The following is a 12,106-nucleotide window of genomic DNA, read 5'->3' on the forward strand; positions in this document are numbered from 1 at the left end:
TTGTACATGAGCACATTTACACTCACCGGCCACTTGATTAAGAACACCCATACACATGTTTTATGCAGTTATCTAATCAGCCTATTCCTTGACAGCAGCACTATGCATAAAATCATGCAGATATAAATCAAGAGCTTCAGTTAAGGTTCACTTCAAACATCAGAATAGGAAAAATTGTGATCTCAAAGTGTGACTCTCTCACTGTGGTATGGGTGTTTGTTTGAGCCAGATGGACTGGTTTGAGTATTTCAGAAACTGCTGACCTCCTGGGGTTTTCACACCCAACAGTCTCAAGAGTTTACACAGAATGGTGCGAAAAGCAAAAAACATTGAGTGAGCAACAGCACCTTCCTTGCTGATAAGAGAGGTCAAAGGAAAATGGCCAGATTGGTTCAAGCTGGGGCGGCACGGTGGTGTAGTGGTTAGCGCTGTCGCCTCACAGCAAGAAGGTCCTGGGTTCGAGCCCCGGGGCCGGCAAGGGCCTTTCTGTGTGGAGTTTGCATGTTCTCCCCGTGTCCGCGTGGGTTTCCTCCGGGTGCTCCGGTTTCCCCCACAGTCCAAAGACATGCAGGTTAGGTTAACTGGTGACTCTAAATTGACCGTGAGTGTGAATGGTTGTCTGTGTCTATGTGTCAGCCCTGTGATGACCTGGCGAATTGTCCAGGGTGTACCCCGCCTTTCGCCCGTAGTCAGTTGGGATAGGCTCCAGCTTACCTGCGACCCTGTAGAAGGATAAAGCGGCTAGAGATAATGAGATGAGATGGTTCAAGCTGCCAGGAAGGATATAGTAACTTCCTCATAGCAGCTCTTTACAACCATGATACCATTGTTTAAAACCGGAGATAGACACCATTTCACAAACTACAGGCCTGTTTCTTTACTCCCCCAATTCTCCAAAATACTCAAAAAACTTTTTTCAGAACATGCAAACTCCGCACAGAAAGGCCCTCGCCGGCCACGGGGCTCGAACCTGGACCTTCTTGCTGTGAGGCGACGGCGCTAACCACTACACCACCGTGCCACCCCTTTCAGAAATATGTTTTAGCATAATCTTGCCAAATAAACAGAATGTAGAAATCTTTCTTTTCTAGTAGCGTTAGCTACCCAATATGATTTCGAGTTTGAAAAGAGTTTGCTAGCATGTCAGGTGGAGTTTCACTGACTAGCTAGCTTAACGTTAAACCACCATGATGGCACAGCATGCGTTCATTTTCTGAATTCATGTCTTTGGTAACGGCATTAGGTTTTGTAAGCGCTGTGGCAATAATACAACGATGCATTGACAGAAAATGTACTTTTAATACTTAAGTATTTTTAAAAGCAAGTACTTTAGTACTTTAACTTAAGTAAAAATTTGACTGGACAACTTTCACTTGTATCGGAGTAACATTTGACCAGTGAGATCTGTACTTTGACTTAAGTAATGAAGTTGGGTACTTTGTCCACCTCTGTTTGCAAGACAGAAATAATTTTGAAAGAATTATGATGGAATCTGGGCGGCACGGTGGTGTAGTAGTTAGCACTGTCGCCTCACAGCAAGAAGGTCCTGGGTTCGAGCCCAGCGGCTGGCGAGGGCCTTTCTGTGCGGAGTTTGCATGTTCTCCCCGTGTCTGCATGGGTTTCCTCTGGGTGCTCCGGTTTCCCCCACAGTCCAAAGACATGCAGGTTAGGCTAATCAGTGGCTCCAAATTGACCGTAGGTGTGAATGTGAGTGTGAATGGTTGTCTGTGTCTATGTGTCAGCCCTGTGATGACCTGGCGACTTGTCCAGGGTGTACCCCGCCTTTCGCCCGTAGTCAGCTGGGATAGGCTCCAGCTTGCCTGTGACCCTGTAGAACAGGATAAAGCGGCTACAGATAATGGATGGATGTATGATGGAATATTAAATATAGCACACATTGTGTGAAAATGCTCAGGACATGGCCCACACACATTAGTTTGTCTTACTATCCTTGTGAGGACTTTCCACTGACATAAATTATTAATGCTATGCCTACACTGAAAGCTAACCCTAAATCACCAAAGGGGGAAATAAATAAATAAATAAATAAAGCTTGAATTATATTCATCCATCCATCCATTATCTTGAATTATAACTAAATAAAATAGATTAATAAATCAATAAATAAATATTCAGGTATTCCTTTCGTTGTGGGGACATTTGGTCCCCACCAAGATATAAAAGCACATACACACACACACACACACACACACACAGAACTGTGTACATCAAATGCACTGCAAATGCTGAGATCATTCCCAGCAGCATGACACAGGAATGGAGTAAAAGCCTGAAAGAACCACTGTAGGAGGCTGCTAGCTTACAGCTCACACACACACCTCGACATGTGCACGCGCAAATACCCACATTAGCTACAGATGCCACTGCTGTAATCTTCGGGAGCATGGACTGTGAATGCGCCATCTCTTCAGCACACACTGCACTCACAGGAGGCTCTCCAGCTTCGTGCACTCAATGCTGCAATAATGCAATAACCCTTAGACTGCAGCCGTGTAGTGATCTGATATGCGTGCAATGAAATAACACCTACCTCATGTCTTGGTGGGCAGGACCACAGGAGTGTGTATGCTTTTTCTCAGAGCATCTCTCCACTGCAGCCACCAGACTCAGAGACTCATTCATACATATGGGTGGGAGTCTTTACCCACCCACCCACCCACCCACCCACACACACACACACACACACACACGCACACACACACACACACACAAGTACTCAACAAATTTTAGAATGCAAGATAATGCAAATATATAGGCTACACTGTTAGAAATAGGGGTACAGTAGGAGTCCATTTCTGTTCCCCAAGGTACAATCTACACTACTGTAGATTTATTGTTGGACCTCAAGATAACTATGGGTACTTTTTTAGGGCCAAAGAGGTACATATATGTTCCCAAGCAATATATAAAGGGTACAAATAAGTATCTTAGAGGATCCTGCCCCAGTGATAAGCCATTGTACCCCTACAGTGGTGCTTGAAAGTTTGTGAACCCTTTAGAATTGTCTATATTTCTGCATAAATATGACCTAAAACATCATCAGATTTTCACACAAGTCCTAAAAGTAGATAAAGAGAACCCAGTTAAACAAATGAGACAAAAATATTATACTTGGTCATTTATTTATTGAGGAAAATGATCCAATATTACATATCTGTCAGTGGCAAAAGTATGTGAACCTCTAGGATTAGCAGTTAATTTGAAGGTGAAATTAGAGTCAGGTGTTTTCAATCAATGGGATGACAATCAGGAGTGAGTGGCCACCCTGTTTTACAGTATTTAAAGAACAGGGATCTATCAAAGTCTGATCTTCACAACACATGTTTGTGGAAGTGTATCATGGCACGAACAAAGGAGATTTCTGAGGACCTCAGAAAAAGCGTTGTTGATGCTCATCAGGCTGGAAAAGGTTACAAAACCATCTCTAAAGAGTTTGGACTCCACCAATCCACAGTCAGACAGATTGTGTACAAACGGAGGAAATTCCAGACTATTGTGACCCTCCCCAGGAGTGGTTGACCAACAAAGATCACTCCAAGAGCGAGGCATGTAATAGTTGGCGAGGTCACAAAGGACCCCAGGGTGACTTCTAAGCAACTGAAGGCCTCTCTCACATTGGCTAATGTTAATGTTCATGAGTCCATCATCAGGAGAACACTGAACAACAGTGGCGTGCATGGCAGAGTTGCAAGGAGAAAGCCACTGCTCTCCAAAAAGAACATGGCTGTTCGTCTGCAGTTTGCTAAAGATCACGTGGACAAGCCAGAAGGCTACTGGAAAAACGTTTTGTGGGTGGATGAGACCAAAATAGAAGTTTTTGGTTTAAACAAGAAGTGTTATGTTTGGAGAAAGGAAAACACTGCATTCCAGTATAAGAAACTTATCCGATCTGTGAAACATGGTGGTGGTAGTATCATGGTTTGGGCCTGTTTTGCTGCATCTGGGCCAGGACGGAACCACATCACGGCCTACAAAACTCACCGTCCAACATGCAGGAGCATATTGAGGTATATAAATGTTTTATTCCAAGAGAAAGCTTGCAATGAAGTTGTATGTGCTTTTAGAGCTAGCGATAATGTTGCAAACGTAGCTATGCAGTCTGGTTAGTCAAATGACTTTCTATGGATTTGCCCGCCAAGTTGCCATCACCTTGTCCATGGCTAACATTAACACGTAGCAAGTTAACTTGGACACTGTTAGTTAGCATGTAAAAACCGAGTTACACTAACATCCATCCATCCATTATCTGTAGCCGCTTATCCTGTTCTACAGGGTCGCAGGCAAGCTGGAGCCTATCCCAGCTGATTATGGGCAAGAGGCAGGGTACACCCTGGACAAGTCACCAGATCATCGCAGAGCTGACACAGAGACAAACAACCATTCACACTCACACCTACGGTCAATTTAGAATCACCAGTTAACCTAACCTGCATGTCTTTGGACTGTGGGGGAAACCGGAGCACCTGGAGGAAACCCACGTGGACACGGGGAGAACATGCAAACTCCGCACAGAAAGGCCCTCACCGGCCACGGGGCTCGAACCCGGACCTTCTTGCTGTGAGGCAACAGTGCTAACCACTACACCACTGTGCCACCAGTTACACTAACATGAATAACATTAACTTATCTGAAGTCCTTTGAGAAATGTTTTAGCATATCCTGCCAAGTAAACAGAATGTAGAAATCTCTCTTTTCTAGTAATGTTAGCTACCCAATATGATTTCGAGTTTGAAAAGAGTTTGCTAGCATGTCAGGTGAAGCTTCACTGACTAGCTAGCTTAACGTTAAACCACCATGATGGCACAGCATGCGTTCATTTTCTGAATTCACATTTCTGTCTTTGGTAATGGCATTAGGTTTTGTAAGTGTTGTGGCAATAATACAACGATGCGTTGACAGAAAATGTACTTTTAATACTTAAGTATTTTTAAAAGCAAGTACTTCAGCACTTTCAGAGTAAAGAACTGTCTTTCCTACCACCATCAGACTCCTGAACAGCTGACAGGAGTTTATAACCATGGACTACCTCCCTGTAAACTGTCCTTGACTGTTTACATCTGTTTACACTTGTTTGCACATTACTGCCCTTCTGCTGCTATCCGATCATTGCCTTATTTTTGTATTACACTACCTATTTTGCACTACATTTACCTTTATTTTGTACTATACTAGGTGGTTTTTTGTTTGTTTGGCTTTTTGCACTATATTGCCTTTACTTTGTATTCCTTCTTCCGCCTATTTATTTATTTGTAATTGGCATTCATGGTGGACAGCAAGCTAAGAATTTCATTGTACAAGAGGACATGTCCTTACTGTGCATATGAATTTGTTTGTTTGTTTGTTTGTTTGTTTGTTTGGGTCAACAACAACAGCAGTATATGTACAATAGAAGCCAATTTAGTCACCACAAACACAACAGTTCTGTGGCTGACCGAAAAGGGTTTAGGCTGAAGCAAAGCTTATAAGTGCCTAACTCACAAATCACTTGCCCTACAGGATGGTCCAAAGAGCCATACAAATAAAATACAATAACGAAAAAGAAATAACTGTCATTTGAGTAAATCTCATCTCATTATCTCTAGCCGCTTTATCCTGTTCTACAGGGTCGCAGGCAAGCTGGAGCCTATCCCAGCTGACTACGGGCGAAAGGCGGGGTACACCCTGGACAAGTCGCCAGGTCATCACAGGGCTGACACATAGACACAGACAACCATTCACACTCACATTCACGCCTACGGTCAATTTAGAGTCACCAGTTAACCTAACCTGCATGTCTTTGGACTGTGGGGGAAACCGGAGCACCCGGAGGAAACCCACACGGACACGGGGAGAACATGCAAACTCCGCACAGAAAGGCCCTCGCCGGCCACGGGGCTCGAACCCGGACCTTCTTGCTGTGAGGCGACAGCGCTAACCACTACACCACCGTGCCGCCCCGTTTAAGTAAATATAAATTTATAAATTTATATATTTCTTTATAAAACACAAAAAAGATTGAAGAAAAAAGAAAGAAAAGATATCAAGCAACATTTATTTAATCCTTTAACTATCCATACATTCTTCTCTATACTTCTCAAGTATAATGTTTTTAAGCTTTATCTTGAAATGTGCAACACTTTTACTCTCTTTAATTTCAACAGGTAAACTATTCCACAGCTTCACCCCACATACAGATATACACATACTTTTCAGCGTGGTATGAACTATTAAGTGATAGCCCCCTTCTCTATCTATAAATATTTTTTGAATATTGCCAGAAAGTAAATTGTGCAGTTTTGAAATCAATTAAATCTCTAAATGTCAGCATTTTTTACTTTAGAAACAGTGCATTAGTATGTTCATGGTATTCTACATTATTCACTATTCTTATGACCTTCTTTTGCGTAATGTATATTGACTGCAGGGTACTTTTATAGGTGTTGCCCCAAACTTCCACACAATAAGTCAGATATGGTGAAAAGAGAGTACAATACAATATGTGCAATGATTTATAGTTCAGAAGGTGCCTTATTTTACAAAGAATCCCCACTGTGCGTGCTAACTTGGACCTGACATACTTAATATGGGGTTTCCAGCTAAAGTTGTGGTCGATTATTCTCATCTCATCTCATTATCTCTAGCCGCTTTATCCTGTTCTACAGGGTCGCAGGCAAGCTGGAGCCTATCCCAGCTGACTACGGGCGAAAGGCGGGGTACACCCTGGACAAGTCGCCAGGTCATCACAGGGCTGACACATAGACACAGACAACCATTCACACTCACATTCACACCTACGGTCAATTTAGAGTCACCAGTTAACCTAACCTGCATGTCTTTGGACTGTGGGGGAAACCGGAGCACCCGGAGGAAACCCACGCGGACACAGGGAGAACATGCAAACTCCACACAGAAAGGCCCTCGCCGGCCACGGGGCTCGAACCCGGACCTTCTTGCTGTGAGGTGACAGCGCTAACCACTACACCACCGTGCCGCCCTGGTTGATTATTACCCCTAGAAATATATTCTCATATACTCTTTCCAGCTTTACACTATCAATCATTATTTCCACCAGTGTGTCCAGATGTTTATTCTGTTTACCAAAAACCATAAATTTTGTTTTTTTTATACTTAATGATAATTTATTTACATCAAACCACAGCTTTAGCTTTCCTAGTTCTTCCGAGACTACCTCCAATAGCTGCTGAAGGCTCTCCCCTACACAGAATACGTTTGTGTCATCCGCAAAAACAATATGACAATAAACACTTTGAACTTGAACTTGACTTAAGTAAAAATTTGACTGGACAACTTTCACTTGTATCTGAGTAACATTTGACCAGTGGGATCTGTACTTTGACTTAAATAATGAAGTTGGGTACTTTGTCCACCTTCTATGTACTTCTACTTTATTAATTGATAAAGCGTATTTAAACGCATCACATCAATATAAATAAAACATATAAATGCAAGTAATATAAAACTTATAAAATAAATAAATAAAATTAAAGTTCAAGGCTATAAATCATATATATCTAATTTAAAATTTCCTAAAACCACCTTCCATTTTCACTGAGGTGATCATGTAAAGCGGCCTTAAATTTTGTGTTATTCTCTATATTAACAATATCTCCTGGAAGCCAATTCCACTGATTAATCGCTCAAGGAAAGAAACTATTTGAATGCTGATTACAATTTGAATGTGGCCGTAAAAAAGTCATAGAGTTTCCACCTCTTGAAATACGAGGTAGAGGAGTAAGATACAAGTCTCTCTCGATATCAATAGTCCGATATACAATCCGATGAAACATAGCCAATCGAGAGAGAACTCTTCTACCTTCAAGGGATGGCCACTCCAATTTGTTGAGCATATCAGTTACTACCCTTGGTTCCCTCGAATAATTGTTAAAACACAATCTAGCTGCGGTACGTTGAATCATATCAAGACGATATATGTCTTTTTGAAAATAGGGATACCAGGCAGAATTTGCATATTCTATCTTAGGTCTTATTAAACTACAATAAAGTTTAGGTTTACAGGTTGCAGAGACATTTCTAAAATTCCTTCTGATGACACCGAGGCTTTGTTTAGCACGAGATGTAATGTGTGCAACATGCTCTGACCATTTTAGATTTTCAGAACACCTAAATAAGAGTAATGATGAACTCTATCTAAGCTATGATTATTGAGGACATATATTGTATCTTGAATAGTTTTTTTGGTGGAAAAACAGATAGTATGACATTTGCCAATCTTTTTCCCACTTGAAAGAAAACAAAGCACAATTTTATTCATCACACACTTGTGAAATTTCCTCTCTGCATTTAACCCATCTGAAGCAGTGAGCATACACACATACCCAGAGCAGTGGGCAGCCATGCTAACAGCACCCTGCTCAAGGGCACCCAGCCAAGGCTGTCCCATATTAACCTAACCGTATGTCTTTGAACTGTGGGGGAAACCCACACAGACACAGGGAGAACATGCAAACTCCACACAGAAAGGCCCTCACCTGCCGCTGGGTTTGAACCCAGAACCTTCTTGCTGTGAGGTGACCGTGCTAACCACTACACCACCGTGCCACCCACTTGCTTAAAGCATCTAGATCTTTCTGTAGATGCTGGCAATCAGTCAGAAAAACAGTCATCAGCAAACAACCTTATTGTTGATGTAACACATGAAGGCAAGTCATTAATGTAAAGCAAGAACAGTAATGGTCCTAGGACTGTACCTTGAGGGATTCCTGATGTTACAGAGCACGGATTTGATAAAATACCCTCCAAGGCTACCCTCTGTGTTCTCTTAGTGAGAAACACTTTGATCCAGGACAAAAGGCTGCCTTGAATTCCATAATAGCTTAACTTATAAAGTAGTATAATAATAATAATAATAATAATAATAATAATAGGGCGGCACGGTGGTGTAGTGGTTAGCACTGTCGCCTCACAGCAAGAAGGTCCGGGTTCGAGCCCCGTGGCTGGCGAGGGCCCTTCTGTGCAGAGTTTGCATGTTCTCCCCGTGTCCGCGTGGGTTTCCTCCGGGTGCTCCGGTTTCCCCCACAGTCCAAAGACATGCAGGTTAGGTTAACTGGTGACTCTAAATTGACCGTAGGTGTGAATGTGAGTGTGAATGGTTGTCTGTGTCTATGTGTCAGCCCTGTGATGACCTGGCGACTCGTCCAGGGTGTACCCCGCCTTTCGCCCGTAGTCAGCTGGGATAGGCTCCAGCTTGCCTGCGACCCTGTACAAGGCTGGATTAACTATATGGGCCTGCGGCACAGTGCCCAGGGGCACTAACCACTCACAGCCAGTGGGGGGGGGGGGCACCACATGACAGAAACTTTAAAAATATTTTTCGTAAATGTTTGTACACTTAAAATGGTTATACACTTGACATTGTTAAATAGTCATATATAATTCATTATGAACACTAATTTCATAAGAACAACAACAATAATCATAATTCTGAGCAAGAGTGGCCTATGTGACCATTAAGCCCCCTTTCCTCAACCTGTCAGTTGAGTCAGTCCACCTACGGTGAAAAGTATCAATTTTTTAAAAACCGCGGTAGAAATGAAAAATGGACAGACATCAAGTGAGTGGTTGTGCGAAGAGAAAATTAAAAAAGAGAAAGACGTGTAGCTGCAATTAAAAATGTTCCAGTGTTAGATCGTTTTTTTTTATAAAAACATCGACAACTGCTGTCACTACCAGCGCTGAAGCCGGGGAGGAGGATATGTGCGAAGCCACTTTAAGCCAGGTCGAGATCAGGTCACACCAGGCCCGGCGCCATGGGGGGGCGAAAGGGGGCGTCGCCCCCTCGTGGCTACAGCCCCGCCCCCTCAACGGAGACTCAGATCACTTAATTGTTTTCTTATGAAAATATAATGTATTATAGACGTATTAATAATTTGCATTTTCAAATACGAAATATTAAGTGGTTGCGCATTGCACAAAAATACATTTCACATAAATCACTACTAAAACTGGCACGGTAGAACAAATCTGATTGGTTGTTATGATTCTTACGTTGCAATCGTAGAATTCAACTGTATTAAGGTAGGATTATTTCAAAAAGCCTGAATTTAATATTAACCCTGTTTTAGACATATGTATCAATCCTAACTACTGGGGACTAGTTATTGTGGGTGTATGTGTGAAATGCTGACACAGCCGCGCACACACAGACCTGTGATAAGGACAAGGGTCGTGCGGGCGGGCGGGGGTTTTACATGTACACTTACAAGTGCACTGTCTCTGCAATATCCTGTAATATGCAGTCAGTTTGCGGGAGTAGTCTTTCCCCTTCCGAATTAAACGAATTCAATCACAATATTGTGAATCCATTTTCTTTCTTTGTAGGCTAAGTTTATCTCCGTTTATGTTGGTGTATGTGTTCATATATGGTCCGCTTTGTGCGCAAATAGCGTAAGAATATGTGTCGTTGACGTCACCCCCCATGCAGCGGGGGTGAAAATTCATCACTTCAGAGTGTTTAGTCCCCTACACGCCTAAACTGGGATCGCGGATTAAGTGGTTAGCGTTGACTCGGTGCGAGTCAGGAAGGCTATTACTGGTGCAGCCGCGGGGTCTGTTGATTTTTTTAAATTATGATTTTGGCCGCCGAGCCAAGTACCTTAGACTTGCATTGACGTTTTGTTTTCATGCCGCGGAGCTATTTGTATGTATTTTAAATGTAAAGGACTTGCCTGTAGGTTTGTGTGTGTTGTTTTATGTTTGGCATCTTTCCGGTTGTACCGCGTGTCTGTGAGAAAATTGGAGGGGAGGGTTAACAGGTGGGCACGGGGGCTGATAAAGCGCAACTGCCCTGGTAATATGCCACATGATTTTCCCGGACTAAAGCAACCTTCGGGGCCGTGGTTTTGTGGTTGGCGCAGTTAATTGTTTGAAACACGTTGTCAGACCGCCATCACTACTACACACTATATGAAAAAATATTTGCCCCCTTGCGATTTCTAATTGCCCCCTTAGTAAACTGTTCCTGGCGCCGGGCCTGGGTCACACCATGGTGACGAGAAGGAAGACGAGGGTGTTATGGATGTCAACCCAGCGCAGCCAACGCCAGTAGAACACAACTGATCCTGCGCTATGGGGAGAACATGGCTAGGTTCATACAGAACAGACACTCTTTGAATTGATACACATACGTACATTGTAGGGCGGCACGGTGGTGTAGTGGTTAGCGCTGTCGCCTCACAGCAAGAAGGTCCTGGGTTCGAGCCCCGTGGCCGGCGAGGGCCTTTCTGTGTGGAGTTTGCATGTTCTCCCCGTGTCCGCGTGGGTTTCCTCCGGGTGCTCCGGTTTCCCCCACAGTCCAAAGACATGCAGGTTAGGTTAACTGGTGACTCTAAATTGACCGTAGGTGTGAATGTGAGTGTGAATGGTTGTCTGTGTCTATGTGTCAGCCCTGTGATGACCTGGCGACTTGTCCAGGGTGTACCCCGCCTTTCGCCCGTAGTCAGCTGGGATAGGCTCCAGCTTGCCTGCGACCCTGTAGAAGGATAAAGCGGCTAGAGATAATGAATGAATGAATGAACGTACATTGTACATCTGAACACGCCGTACTGGATGTTATTTGAATTTATATTTCGAATTGAGACATTTGAATATGTTGCCTAGATCGATGCTATTTTAATTGATACACATTTTGAATTGACACATTTGAATATGCTGTATTGTATATAGATGGATGCTGTTCAAATTGCTGATGCTGTTTGAATTGATACACATTGTGAACTGAGACATTTTAATATGGATAGAATAGAGTATGGATGCTTTGAAGGTTTTTATTGAAACATACAAACAGGATGCGATTTGTCAAAAAACCAGAAGGGAGGATGGTTTTTTTTTTTCAATCATGAAACGACACAAAATTAAGGTAACAATAGGCTAACAGCTCAATAACATCCGATGATATCAAATGAATAACACTAAATGAAAACGAACACTAAACCAGAGATAGTAAATTCATCTTCCTATCTCTCTGACTAAATACACGAACACTAACACACAACAAAGTTCGCATTGCTTGTCGCGTTGCTATGATGTTTCTCTCATCCCATTCTCATTATCTCTAGCCGCTTTATCC

This window comes from Neoarius graeffei, chromosome 11, assembly GCF_027579695.1.
Source record: "Neoarius graeffei isolate fNeoGra1 chromosome 11, fNeoGra1.pri, whole genome shotgun sequence".
Lineage (NCBI taxonomy): Eukaryota > Metazoa > Chordata > Actinopteri > Siluriformes > Ariidae > Neoarius > Neoarius graeffei.